At 46.5% G+C, this 12,366-nt stretch overlaps 1 protein-coding gene across 4 annotated transcripts in view; it reads left to right on the forward strand.

Moving 5' to 3' along the window:
• The window catches only part of AGL (amylo-alpha-1, 6-glucosidase, 4-alpha-glucanotransferase), a 1,248,201-nt gene that overhangs the window by 1,030,131 nt on the left and 205,704 nt on the right, over nt 1–12,366 (forward strand). The window lies entirely within an intron of this gene.

Genomic DNA, 12,366 nt, shown 5'->3' on the forward strand with positions numbered 1-12,366 from the left:
ATGTGAAGTTGTTGTCTGCCATAGTAGTCAAGTTTGAGACCCCACAGTGATCATACAACAGGAAACAAAATGGATCCAAATCTGTAGGGTTTAGGAAATCCCAGAGTCAGTCCCTTGACTCCACTTCTGAAATGAGGTGTCTGTGACAGAGGCTGACCCTTTAACAAACACAGACCCAGTGGTTGTAGTGGTTCACAAGAACTGGCAATACCATGGACATTCTCTGACAGACAGCCTAACCATCCCTGAAGGGTTGCCCATCATGTCCTTTCTGAAGGCAGTCACGAGTCATCTTGTCCTCTTCCTCCTCCAGTCTGTGGATGGCTGTAACTCAGAATTTTTGGGTAAGAAGAAGAATACCCAGGGGCTATATGATTTCCTTGTCATATGCGACTCCTCCTCCCCTCCCACATCAGATCAGCCGCTTTAAAATGTCCTTCAACAGTTATCCAGTAAGTCCCACCCCATCAGGCAGGGTCAGGATATTAAAGATTTGTTTTGGCTGCAAAGAAAAACAAGACATTTAGGCCAATTCTGAGTGTCAGCCTTCTAAATACTTACAAAAAAAGACCCAGTTCAGAATGGTCATGGTGCAAATAGTAATAAGTATTTAACTAAGTATGCCCACTGGGGAGACGGTCCCTTTTCAGGGGTAATACAGAAACAGTGTCTGATTGTGAGGCTTCGTCAAGGTGACATAGTAGGTAAACAATGGTTGAGGGATTCAAACCCTGTACCATGGGAACCTAAGCTTACAACCTTAACCTCTGCACCAACAGCGAGACTATAACAACAGTTGTGCCTTGTCTGCAGGTGAAGTATTGGATGTGCTGTATAGATCTTCAGGATGCTTATTTTCATATCAAAGTAACCTAAACTTCCAGAAGATAGATACTTCACTGCATAGGAGCCAGTTATGTTCATTTCCAAGCCCTGCCCTTTGGTCTCATTACAACTCCTAGGTGTTCAAGTGCATGGCAGTAGTCACAGCCCATCTTTGACTACAGGGGATTAATTTGCTTCATACCTGGATTACTGGCTCCTTACTGCTACAGCAAAAGAGTCCTTGATCAATGCCAGAGATTATTTGCTTCAGCTTTCTGTCCTTGGACATATCAGTAAACAAACTAGCTCATAGGGTGCCATCTGGGCGCGCAGCAACATACATAGTTTTTTTTAGCTATGGGTAGAGTTCAAAACCTGTGAAATTCAACCCAAGCTCTGCTTCAGTTTTACTCTCCATCAGCAGTGCTAGACCTTAGAGTCTTGAGGCTCATGGCTTCTTCCATCCTCATGGTGCAGTTGCTTGATATCACATGAGTATAATTCCATGACTGCACAGAGATCAGTGGTCTCCACTTTTGGAAAACCCTTCCACTCCAGTAATCAACTTTTGCAGAGTTCACTTACAATGGTGCTTGACTTCCCTGTTTATTCTTTGAGAGACCATTTGTTATGCCCCTCCCTGTAGCAGTAGATGTCCTTCTATTCCCATGTTGCAATATTCTGCATATGGGTTTACCCTTCCAGTCTCGCATACGTACGGCCAGTATCCAAAAGCTTTCAGTCCCTCTGCGGTGCATGAGAGAGACGTTTGATGTGGGCAAGAATATGTGGGCCATAAATGTGATGTCGACATGCACCAGCCCTCAGAACTTTTCAGCCACCAGTCGTACGCCAGGTGTTTATGCTACCGCTAATGTCTGATTCATCTTTTCAGATAATTACCCCATTGGAGACCTTTTCAGTCCTTCTAAAAATTTAGTATTGCTTGTTCATGTCATCCAGAAAGGGTAAGTGTCAGTGCAGCCACCAGATCCCTCATAAGGATGCCCACGATAAGTGTCTTTTCTGTTTGGGACGGTCGCATGACAATAAAGTCTGCCTGATTTGCCAGGTGTTCGTGCCTAAAACATTGCGTAGTTGCTTGCATGTGCTTAATCTTTGTCTTGAAAACCATCTGAAGCAGCTTACATTACAGATGGAGGGCGCCTCAGACATCTCTGCAGAATCACCAAAAAAGAAGGCCAGGACCTTACGGCCTTCATCTACTGCTAAGCCTCTTCCAGTTGATCCCCAACCTGTGACCGACATAGGCCTGGTTTCAGGATCTGGTTCCAGATCCGCCACTCTGGAGGTCGTGGGTACCTCTAAGGATGCAGCACTATCCTTAGGCGAGAGCACATCTGCAGAGGCTGTTCCAGCACCGGTCTCCAATGTCTGGGGGGGGGGGGGGGGGGCTGTGTTTTCTGAGGAACCATCTGAGCCCTCCAAGCCCTTGCAATCTCCGGTTTCTAGACAAGATGTCCACAGACACTCTTTAAAAGAAGAGAAAAGAGGAAACATATTTCCCCCTCAACAGAAAGCATGCCTGATTGGCAGGCTTTCAGTCAAAGCCTTTTCAGTGCCTTTATGGCACTGAGGCCTACCATTGTTGTTACTGGTTCCACCTCTCCTCTCCTGAGCCCTAGGCCTCAGCCTACTGGCACAGTTACTAGGGAAAAGGACGTCCTTTCAGATTCCTCTGAGGAGTCACTATCTTATAACTCACAAATATCTCCCCCCCTTGGAATATGGATCCCCAGAGGAAGAGTCAGTGAACCCTGACTCCCCAGTTGAAGATTTGACCTTTACTGAGACCATCAACAGGATGAAGCATTACTTTAAGTGGGAATCCTCGGAAATGTCTGAGGTTCAGAAGAGGTACTACAACCTCATTCAAATGGAAACCCCCAGCACATTGCTGTTCCTCCTATCCTGCCTGCCTTTCGATGCCTTTTCTTCTGCATCTCTGAACTCTGACTCCCAACCTCCTGCCCCACGCAGACCAGACAGGCTTTACAAGGTGTGTGACACTGCTAAGCATCTGTTTAAGTGCCCACCTGCTGATCCTGCCACTATATCAGTCTCTACTGACAAAGCCTCCAAACTTCTACTTACTACCACCATTCTCCCAGCTGACAAAGATAGCAAGACAATGGAAAGGTTGGGCAAAAAGATGTATTTTTCGTCTACCTTGGCCTTCAGAGCCACAAACTACGAAACCTTCATGGCCAAGTATATACCTTGTCCCTCTTAAAATCTGCCACCAAACACCTGGCAGATAATCCAGACTCCCCTGCCAAAGCATCTCTGTCCTCTCTCCTGTCTCTCTCCTCCCAGGTCACCAGACACTCTATAAAGTGTAGCTATGATGCTGCTGAATCCTCTTCCAGATGATTTCAGGGCAAAGGTCATTGATGCTCCTTTGGACAATGCTGAGCTTTTTGGTTCTAAGGTGGCAGACCTTTTCAAATCTCTGCAACAAAAAGGAAAAGAAATGTAGGACCTGAAACATTTACTGGTTTCACCTATCCCGAAGTTTCACAGAAACTATCCAGCCAAAACCCAGTTTATTAGGAAGCACTCCCACCCTGCTCCTCTTTCAAGGCCTTGTAAGCCCACAAGGAAACAACCCCCTCCAGCTAGTGCATCCCCTCCCTCTAGCCTGAGGACTCCCTTTCAGGACAAGGCAGGTAGCATCTGGCTACCTGCCACCCTTGTCTCCTCCTCCTCCTCCCCCTCATTCTGTACCACTGTCTGCTCGCTTCTCTCACTGTCTCCCTGTTTGGACCCATCTTACCTCAAACAAGTAGGTCCTGTCCATACTTCAGAATGGTTGCTTCATGTCCTAGATCTCCCCTCCCATAGGGCGAGGCATACCTTGATCACTTGTTCAGCAACTGCACCTCTTGGAACAGGGTACCATAGAGACAGTCTCCTCTACTGCAAAAGGAAGAGGATTCTTTTCAAGGCTCTTCCTGGTCTCCCGGAAGGACGGACCCTGGAGACCCATTCTAGACCTCTTCTAGCTCAGCTTTTTTCTAAAGGTCCCTACCTTCAAAATGCTAACCCTGCCAGCCCTTTTCCCCCTCATTATCCCACAAGGATTTCTGGCTGCATTATATATAGAGGATGCTTACCTCCACATCCCAGTGAAACCTTCCTACAGGAAATACTTGAGATTCTTGGTGGGTTCTTCTCACTTGCAATTCGCTGCCTTGCCCTTTGGACTCTCCACCACACCTAGATTCTTCACCAAATGCTTGGCACCTGTCGTGGCTTACTGCAGAACAAAGGGAATACAGATATTCCCCTACCTGGACGACATGCTGATCCAGGCTGCCAGCCAAGAATCCCTTCAAGGGCGCATCCAGTTTGTGGTGACCCTCCTTCAATCACTGGGATTTCAGATAAACCTACCAAAATCCCATCATCAACCAACACAAGACATTGTATTCCTCAGGTGCAAGATCTGCTCAGATCTCATGGAGGCATACCTACCCCTACCAAAAGTGAGTTCCTTGATAGAACATCTTCTCCTGGTCCTTCACTCCACAGAGTTGACTACAAGGCAGTACCTCAAACTTCTGCGCTACATGACAGCCATCATACCCATGCTTCCTTTAGCAGGATTGCACATGAGAAAGTTACAGTGGTACCTTTGGTCAATCTGGAAGCAACACAACCAGCCTCTGGAGCACATTGTGCCCCTTCTACCCTGCATAAAAAAGGAAATGGTATGGTGGTTGGCTCAGGTAAATCACAACCCACGCCTTCCTTGCCAGCCACCTCACCCTACTCAGGTCATGCACATAGACACCTCAGACCTGGGGTGTGGAGCCACCCTCAGCCACCGACAGGTGCAGGGCCTGTGGCCAAATCACCTCAGATCAGAACACATCAATGCCAGAAAGATGAGGGCAATCCTTCCAGCCCTCCAGGTATTTCTGCCTTTCTTATAACAGGGGCCACTTCTGATATACACAGACAACACCACTGTACTGTGGTATATCAACAAGCAGGGAGGGATCAAGTCCTACCTGCTCTGCAGGCTAGCCCTTTTTGTTTGGGAATTGGCCACCTCACAGGGAATCACCCTGCAGGTGACCTATATTCACTCTCGCCACAACAAACAGGCAGATTATCTGAGCAGAACCAGCCAAAAAAACAACCACGAATGGATGTTTTCCTGGATCTGGTCCACAGGTGGGGTATACGTCAAATAGACCTGTTTGCCTCCACCATCAACAGGCAACTTTCTGTTTTTTGTATCAGGACACCAGAACCACAAGGCTCTGGCAACAGATGCCTTCTCAATTTCCTGGAAGGGGAAATATCTATATGCATTCCCCCCTTCCCACTCATTCAGAAGGTCCTGCTAAAAGTTCCGCAAGACGATCCAAAAATCTTGCTGGTGACTCCCTACTGGCCCAGACAGCACTGGTTTCCGTTACTCCTACACTTGTCCAAGGGAAATCACTACAAGTTACCCTCCAGAGTGGACTTTCTCACACAGCACAAGGGGCACTAATCCATCCACATTGGCAGCTTTTACACCTAATTCTGTGGCTGATAGGATTCTGATCCCCTTCAGACACCTTTACAATGAGGACGTGCTCAGTGTCCAGCAGGAGGCCAGGAAACCAAATAGAAGAAAATCATATTTCTCCAAGTGGAAATTATTCACTATTTGGTGTCATAAAAGACAGCTGGACCTGCTTCTTAGCGAACCCCTTCTAGTGCTGTCTTGTGTGAGCTACTCCAGACTGGATTGGCTTATTCATTCATCAAAGCCCATCTGTCTGCTGTTTGTGCATGCCTGCCTCTGGATCCCCATTAGCATCCATATTTCTTTCCAAACTCTCCGTCAAGGGGGTACTTCACCTTAGGCCCCCAGGAAACCTTCTCCCCTGCCCTGGGACCTTAACTACGTGCTCAAGAAGCTTATGCTCCTGCCCTTTGAGTTAGCTGATAAAGCTTCATTAAAGCACTTAACTTGGAAAACTGTTCTGTTAGTGGCTGTAACCTCAGTCAGAAGAGTGTCTGAACTCCAAGCCCTTATGGCTATTCCTCCCTTCCTCATTTCTCAAAAGGACAGGGTCACCCTCAGGACAAACCCATCCTTCATGCCCAAGGTAGTTAATGACCTGTCCCTCAGTCAGGCCATACACTTACTGTCTTTCCCAAACCCGCAAGGAGACAATGAGAGAATGCTACATTCCCTGGATGTATACAGGCAAATCAGGATGTTCATCGTGTTACACTGCTGCAGTCATCACACTTGGGTTATCCTGCTGTCAGGCAGTCCCGCAGTCGGAAGAGTTCCAAAGTCTTGGTCCGGCGTCTGTTGCTGTCACCTCCTCCCTGACGTCCGTGCGACAGGGGTATAAAAGATGCAGCCGATGCCATTTTCTTCAGTCTTTCTTGCCGCGTGGTGGCCGAAGCAGAAGCAGTTTGCAAGTGCCGGTCGGCCTACTCCTGAGATTTTCATTCCAAATCCAGAACCAAAGTCTTCTAAAAAAGCTAAGCACCCCGTTGGGGAAGCTTTTTCTTGCCTCAGACCGATGTCAGTAAACGTTAATAGCTGTATTTCTTGTGGGAAGCAAATACCTCATAAGGATTTCCACTCTTATTATATTCCATGCCTAGGCCCTGACCACGACGTCACTGGTTGTCGGTTTTGTGATAGGTTTAACAAGCACACTATTAAATGTCTGTTTGATTTTGCCCAACATTATTTCGGTAGAAAATTCAATTACACCATGCCGTCGGAAATTCCGACGACCGCAATGCATAAAAAGCGCAAGGACAAGGACAGGCATCCGTGGCCCAAAACTGACAACGAGGCCTCTTCTAGGCCGGTCGCCGGTTCTCCGATTTTCAGCGAGGCGCCTACGCAGCCCCTGACGACCGCTTCCACAGAACCACAGACCGCATTGACTCCCACATGGAGCTGGCTGGGCCTTCGGACACACTAGGCCTTCAGCTTACCGATCCTAAACCTACTGAGGGAATCGATGTACCTGAGCAATCCACAGTTAGAGGCTGTTTTCAGACCTACCCAGTTAACGATTAAACCCTCTGTTAAGTCTAAGCCCCCCTTAAAAGCAAAGAAACAGACACAACTCTCTCCAGGACAGGCTTCCATGCCTAAAAAACAAATGCTAAAAATGGCCGAGGACCTAATCACCCTGATCAGGAGGTCCCATCCCCCTCCTGATGAAAGGCCCAGACAGGATGCAGACTATGAATCTTCTGACCAGGTGTCCATTTCCTCTGACTCTTCCTCGGACCTAGGATATTCTTTACCCCTTATGAGGATTCTGATGCTGAAGAATCAATTCCATCAGCCTCTCCGCCTGAGGATTATTCCTTTGGGGAGACCTTACATACCACGAGGGAGCATTTCCATTGGGAAGGTCAGGATTATTCAGAATCCAAGAAAAGACTCAGAGACTTCCTTTTATTGCCTCAACACAGACCCCTTGCTATCCCGCTAGTTCTTGACATTGTGGATGATGTGTACACTGAATCCAGTTTGAACCCTGACTCCTTACCCCCAGCCCCAGTTAAACCAGATAGATATTACAGAGTTCCTGACTCTCACAAGTTTCTGTACAAAAGCCCTGTTGCTGACCCTGAAACTATTTCTCAGGGACCCAAAGGGATTAAGGCTTCATCAGCAAAAAACCCAGTTCCCTCTGACAGAGATTCCAGAGCTTTAGACAGATGGGGAAAGAAGGTATATACATCTGCAACTTTAGCAATGAGAGCCTTAAATTGCCAGTTTCACATGCTAAAATATCAGCAATTTTTGATGTCTTAGTTGAAACAAAAGATGCTTCCAGATTCAGATCCTCCTAACTTAAAAGAAATGCAGGATTTATTGCATGCTGCTGAACAAGTGGGAAAACATACTTTGCAATGTGGGTTTGACTCCTAAGAGGCCTCCTGTAGAGCAGCAGTTACAGGCTCTGTCATTAGAAGGCATGCTTGGTTAAAAGAACATACATTACCAGATCATGTTAAGATAAAATTATTGGATGCACCTTTGCAGCAGGATGTGCTGTTTGGAGTTAAGGCAGAGGAGGTATTAAAGAAGATGGAGGATAAGGCAAAATCTATGCAAACGGTGAAAGATTTCTTACAGGTTCAGCCTCCTCGTTTTAGCAGAAATTGGCCAACAAAGAATTGGTCCTTTCCAGTCAGACAGACCTCAAAGGGGCAGATACAGACATCCAAGAGGTAGAGGTCAGACACAAGGCCCTTACAGGCCTCGACAGTGAGGCACACCAGGCCAGAGAGAAGGAGAAGACAGACCTCAATCTTATAAAAAACAGACTCAATGACTTTCCACTACAGCTGCCAAACAGCTCTGTCTTGGCAGCCCCCTTAGGGGGAAAACTGGCACTTTTCTATCACAACTGGCATTGCATCACCAAAGACAAATGGGTTCTCAACATTGTATCTCAAGGTTACAGGTTCTATTTTCACACCCTGCCAAGGCTAAAAGGAATGCCAAATCTGTCACCAAATCAATGGGCGGAGTCTCAAAGACGAATTACAGCACTCATGGACATGAGAGCTATTCAAAAGGTACCACCACAGGAACAAGGACAATGATTTTACTCAAGACTCTTTCTGGTTCCCAGAAAGGACAAAGCCTGGAGACCCATTCTGGACCTTTCTACACTAAACACTTACCTGGATGTACCGAAATTCAAGATGTTGACACTACAGCAGCTTCTTCCCATGCTGGGCAAGAAAGCTTGGCTCGTGACATTGGACCTCAAAGAGGCATACCTGCATGTCCCTGTCAGACAAAACTGCAGAAGATACCTCAGGTTTCTAGCTGGTTCAATGCATTATCAATTCTCTGCACTGCCCTTTGGCATAATCTACTGTGCCCAGGGTCTTCACAAAGTGCCTGGCACCAGTAATTGGATTTTGCAGGCAAAAAGGAATTCAGATTTATCCATACCTGGACGACTGCCTGATTCAAGCAGAGAGCAAGGAGATTCTACTAAAGCATCTGGCGTACGTAAAAAAGTTACTAAGTTGCCTGGGGTACACAGTAAACGAAAATAAATCAAAACTAGTGCCCTCACAACAGATAATATTCCTAGGTGCCAGCTTGAACACAACGGCCCAGATGGCTTATCTTACACCAGACAAGCAAGGACAACTGACTCAATATTTTCAATTAATGGCAACAAAGACCCAACTCCCTGCAAGAGCAATTCTGCACGCCTTGGGCTACATGGCATCTTGCATACTACTAATTCCATATGCCAGACTGCATATGAGGAAACTACAATGGTACCTAAAGAGCGTATGGTCTCAACACTGTCAAAGTTTGGAAACAGTTATACCACTAATTCCTTGCCTACAACAGGAGTTTCGATGGTGGGCACAAGCTTGTCACCTCAACAAGGGACAGCCTTTCACTCAACCCACAGCCAGGCAAACACTGACAACAGATGCATCGGATTACGCCTGGGGAGCACACATGGCAGGAAAATGTATCCATGGCGAGTGGCCCACAGAGCAAAGACATCTCCACATCAATCAAAAAGAGATACTAGCTGTAGAAAATGCTATTATAGCTTTCAAGGACCTACTGCATCCAGGGCAATTACTACTAAAGACAGACAACACCACAGTTATGTGGTACATAAACAAGCAAGGGGGCACACAGTCCTACCCCCTCTGCAGACAAGCCATGACCTTGTGGAACACAGCTCTAAACTACCAAGTTCATCTGCAAGCACAATTCCTGCCAGGAGAGAAAAACACCACACGAATGGGAACTGAATCCACAAATATTCAGAATGATAACACAAAAATGATGGAACCCGGACATAGATCCGTTTGCTTCCCCAACGAACTGCCCAATTACAGAAATTCTGCACAAGGAGCTACCATCCACAAGCATGGAAAGTGGATGCCCTCTCATTCAGCTGGAAAAAACTACAAGTATACGCCTTCCCTCCTTTACCTCTCCTTCCAAAGGCACTCATAAAAGCCAGGCAGGAAGAGCCAAACATGATCCTGATTGCACCAGACTGGCCACGCCAGCACTGGTACCCAATCTTAAAGAACTTAACACAAGAACCACCCTGGATTTTGCCTCAAATCCCACAGCTGCTGACACAGCACAACAATCAGATACTTCACAGCCAGCTAAAGACCTTAAATCTAGCTGCATGGAAAATTCCTTAGCCAAGCAAGCAGTGCCGGTCTCCAAAGTGGTTATTGATGTCATTCAGGAGGCCAGAAGGCCTAGCACCAGGAAAGCATACTCAGATAAATGGAAGAGATTCTGTGCCTGGAACCAAGCACACAGCCTTGACCCTCTTGTCCCAAACATTCCTCAGATACTGCAATACTTAACTGAGATGCTGGACAAGGGCCTCTCTTTTTCATCCATCAAGATCCACGCCTCAGCTATCTCTGCTCATTACAACACGGATCCACCAATTTTTTCTAATCCTTTGCTCAAACAATACCTCAGAGGGGCTAAAAACATAAGACCGCCCCGTAGAGCACCCACACCAACTTGGGACCTCAACTTTGTTTTGGAAAAATTAACTTTACCTCCTTTTGAGCCAGCTAACACAGCAGAATTAAAATACATCTCTTGGAAAACTGCTCTGCTACTGGCAATAACATCAGCACGAAGAGTTTCAGAATTACAGGCACTAATGGCAGTGGAACCTTTCCTCATCTTCCACCAGGACAGGGTGTCTTTACGAACTAACCCTACATTTATGCCAAAGGTGGTATCAAGTGTGGCTCTAAACCAAACTATTCACTTGCCAACTTTCTATCCAAAACCACAGAACAAAGGGGAGAGACTACTACATTCTTTGGACATTCACAGACAGTTACGCTTCTACTTGGACAAAACCAAAGCTTTCAGAAAAACTGAACAATTATTGGTAGCATATGCTGCAGGATTACAGGGAAAAGCCATTTCAAAGCAGACTATTTCAAAATGGATAGGACACTGTATACGTTTCTGCTATACCAACCATGGGAAACCTGTACCTAGCAGCATCAGATCTCACTCCACCAGGGCAACAGCCACTTCAACTGCCTACCTCAGAGGAGTACCTACCAAGGATATTTTGGAAGCAGCCACATGGAGTTCTGTGCATACTTTCACCAAACATTACCATTTGCCTTTATACTCCAAATCCAGAGCTGGCTTTGCCACTGCTGTACTGCAGGGCCTTATAGCCACCCCTAATGCTTTATAGATCCAGCCTCCCTACCTCAGCTTTGGGACTCCACCCAAGTGTGATGACTGCAGCAGTGTAACACGATGAACATAGTACAGTTTTGTACCTACCATAAATGTAGATGTTCGAGTGTAAACACTGCTGCAGTCCAGGTTACCCTCCCTCCTTCCCCTCTTACTTTCTGGTACTTACCTAGGGCATCTACCCGTTATTACCTATGGGGAGTATTTGCTGGTAACTAAAAATGGTTGTTTGCTTTGCTTTTGTATTTTTTACTAACAATTTGAATTGCCTTCCTATTTGGGGGCACCTGACATCTGGGGCAAGAAAAACTGAAGAAAATGGTGCCGGCTGCATCTTTTATACTCCTGTCGCACTGACGTCAGGGAGGAGGCGACAGCAACTGACGCCGGAGCAAGACTCTGGAACTCTGGCCAAATGCGGGACTGCCTGACGGCAGGATAACCCAAGTCTGATGACTGCAACAGTGTTTACACTCGAACATCTACATTTATGGTAGGTACAAAACTGTACTTTCTACCTGCACAACACCAAGTCTATCAGAAAACTGACCAACTTTTCATATCCTTTCAGGCAGTGACCAAGCAGACTATTTCTACTTGGATCTCCAAGGCCATCACCTTCTGCTACCAATTCCATGGTAAGTCTCTGCAGGGTACAATTAAAGCTCATTCCACAAGAACAATGGCCTCTTCAGGGGTCTTCTTCAAGGGCCTGGATACCTCTACTATCCTGGAAGCTGCTACTTGGTCTTCGGTCCACACCGTCACCAAACTACAAACTTGACAACATCTCCCATTCCAGGGCTATCATTCATGGATTCCTGGAGTTTGCCTCTAGACCACCACCCCTATCTCAGTAAGCTTTTGCACTCACTCATATGCAGAATACTGCAACATGGGAATAGAAGGACATAGAAAAGTTGTATAAAATCTTACAGTAACCATAGATGTCCTTCTCTTCCATGTTGCAGTATTCCTTCCCTTCCTCCTTCCCCTGCTGCCAGTTAGACTTCCCTTCTGGATGGCAGTGATATGGCATTGCCCTTCTAGGACTGGCTCTGATTGGGGCCTCTGTTCTGATGGCTGGTGCGTGCCGACATCACATTTATGGCCCATGTACTCGCACCCACATCAGACATCTCATGCACCACAGAGGGGACTGAAAGCTTTTGGATACTGGCCGTACATGTGCGAGACTGGAAGAGTAAACCCATATGCAGAATACTGCAACATGGAACAAAAGGACATCTGTAGTTATGGTAATTTTTTACACAACT

The sequence above is a fragment of the Protopterus annectens genome, chromosome 10.part0 (assembly GCF_019279795.1).
Source record: "Protopterus annectens isolate FY-2018-M chromosome 10.part0, PAN1.0, whole genome shotgun sequence".
In the NCBI taxonomy this organism is placed as follows: Eukaryota; Metazoa; Chordata; order Ceratodontiformes; family Protopteridae; genus Protopterus; species Protopterus annectens.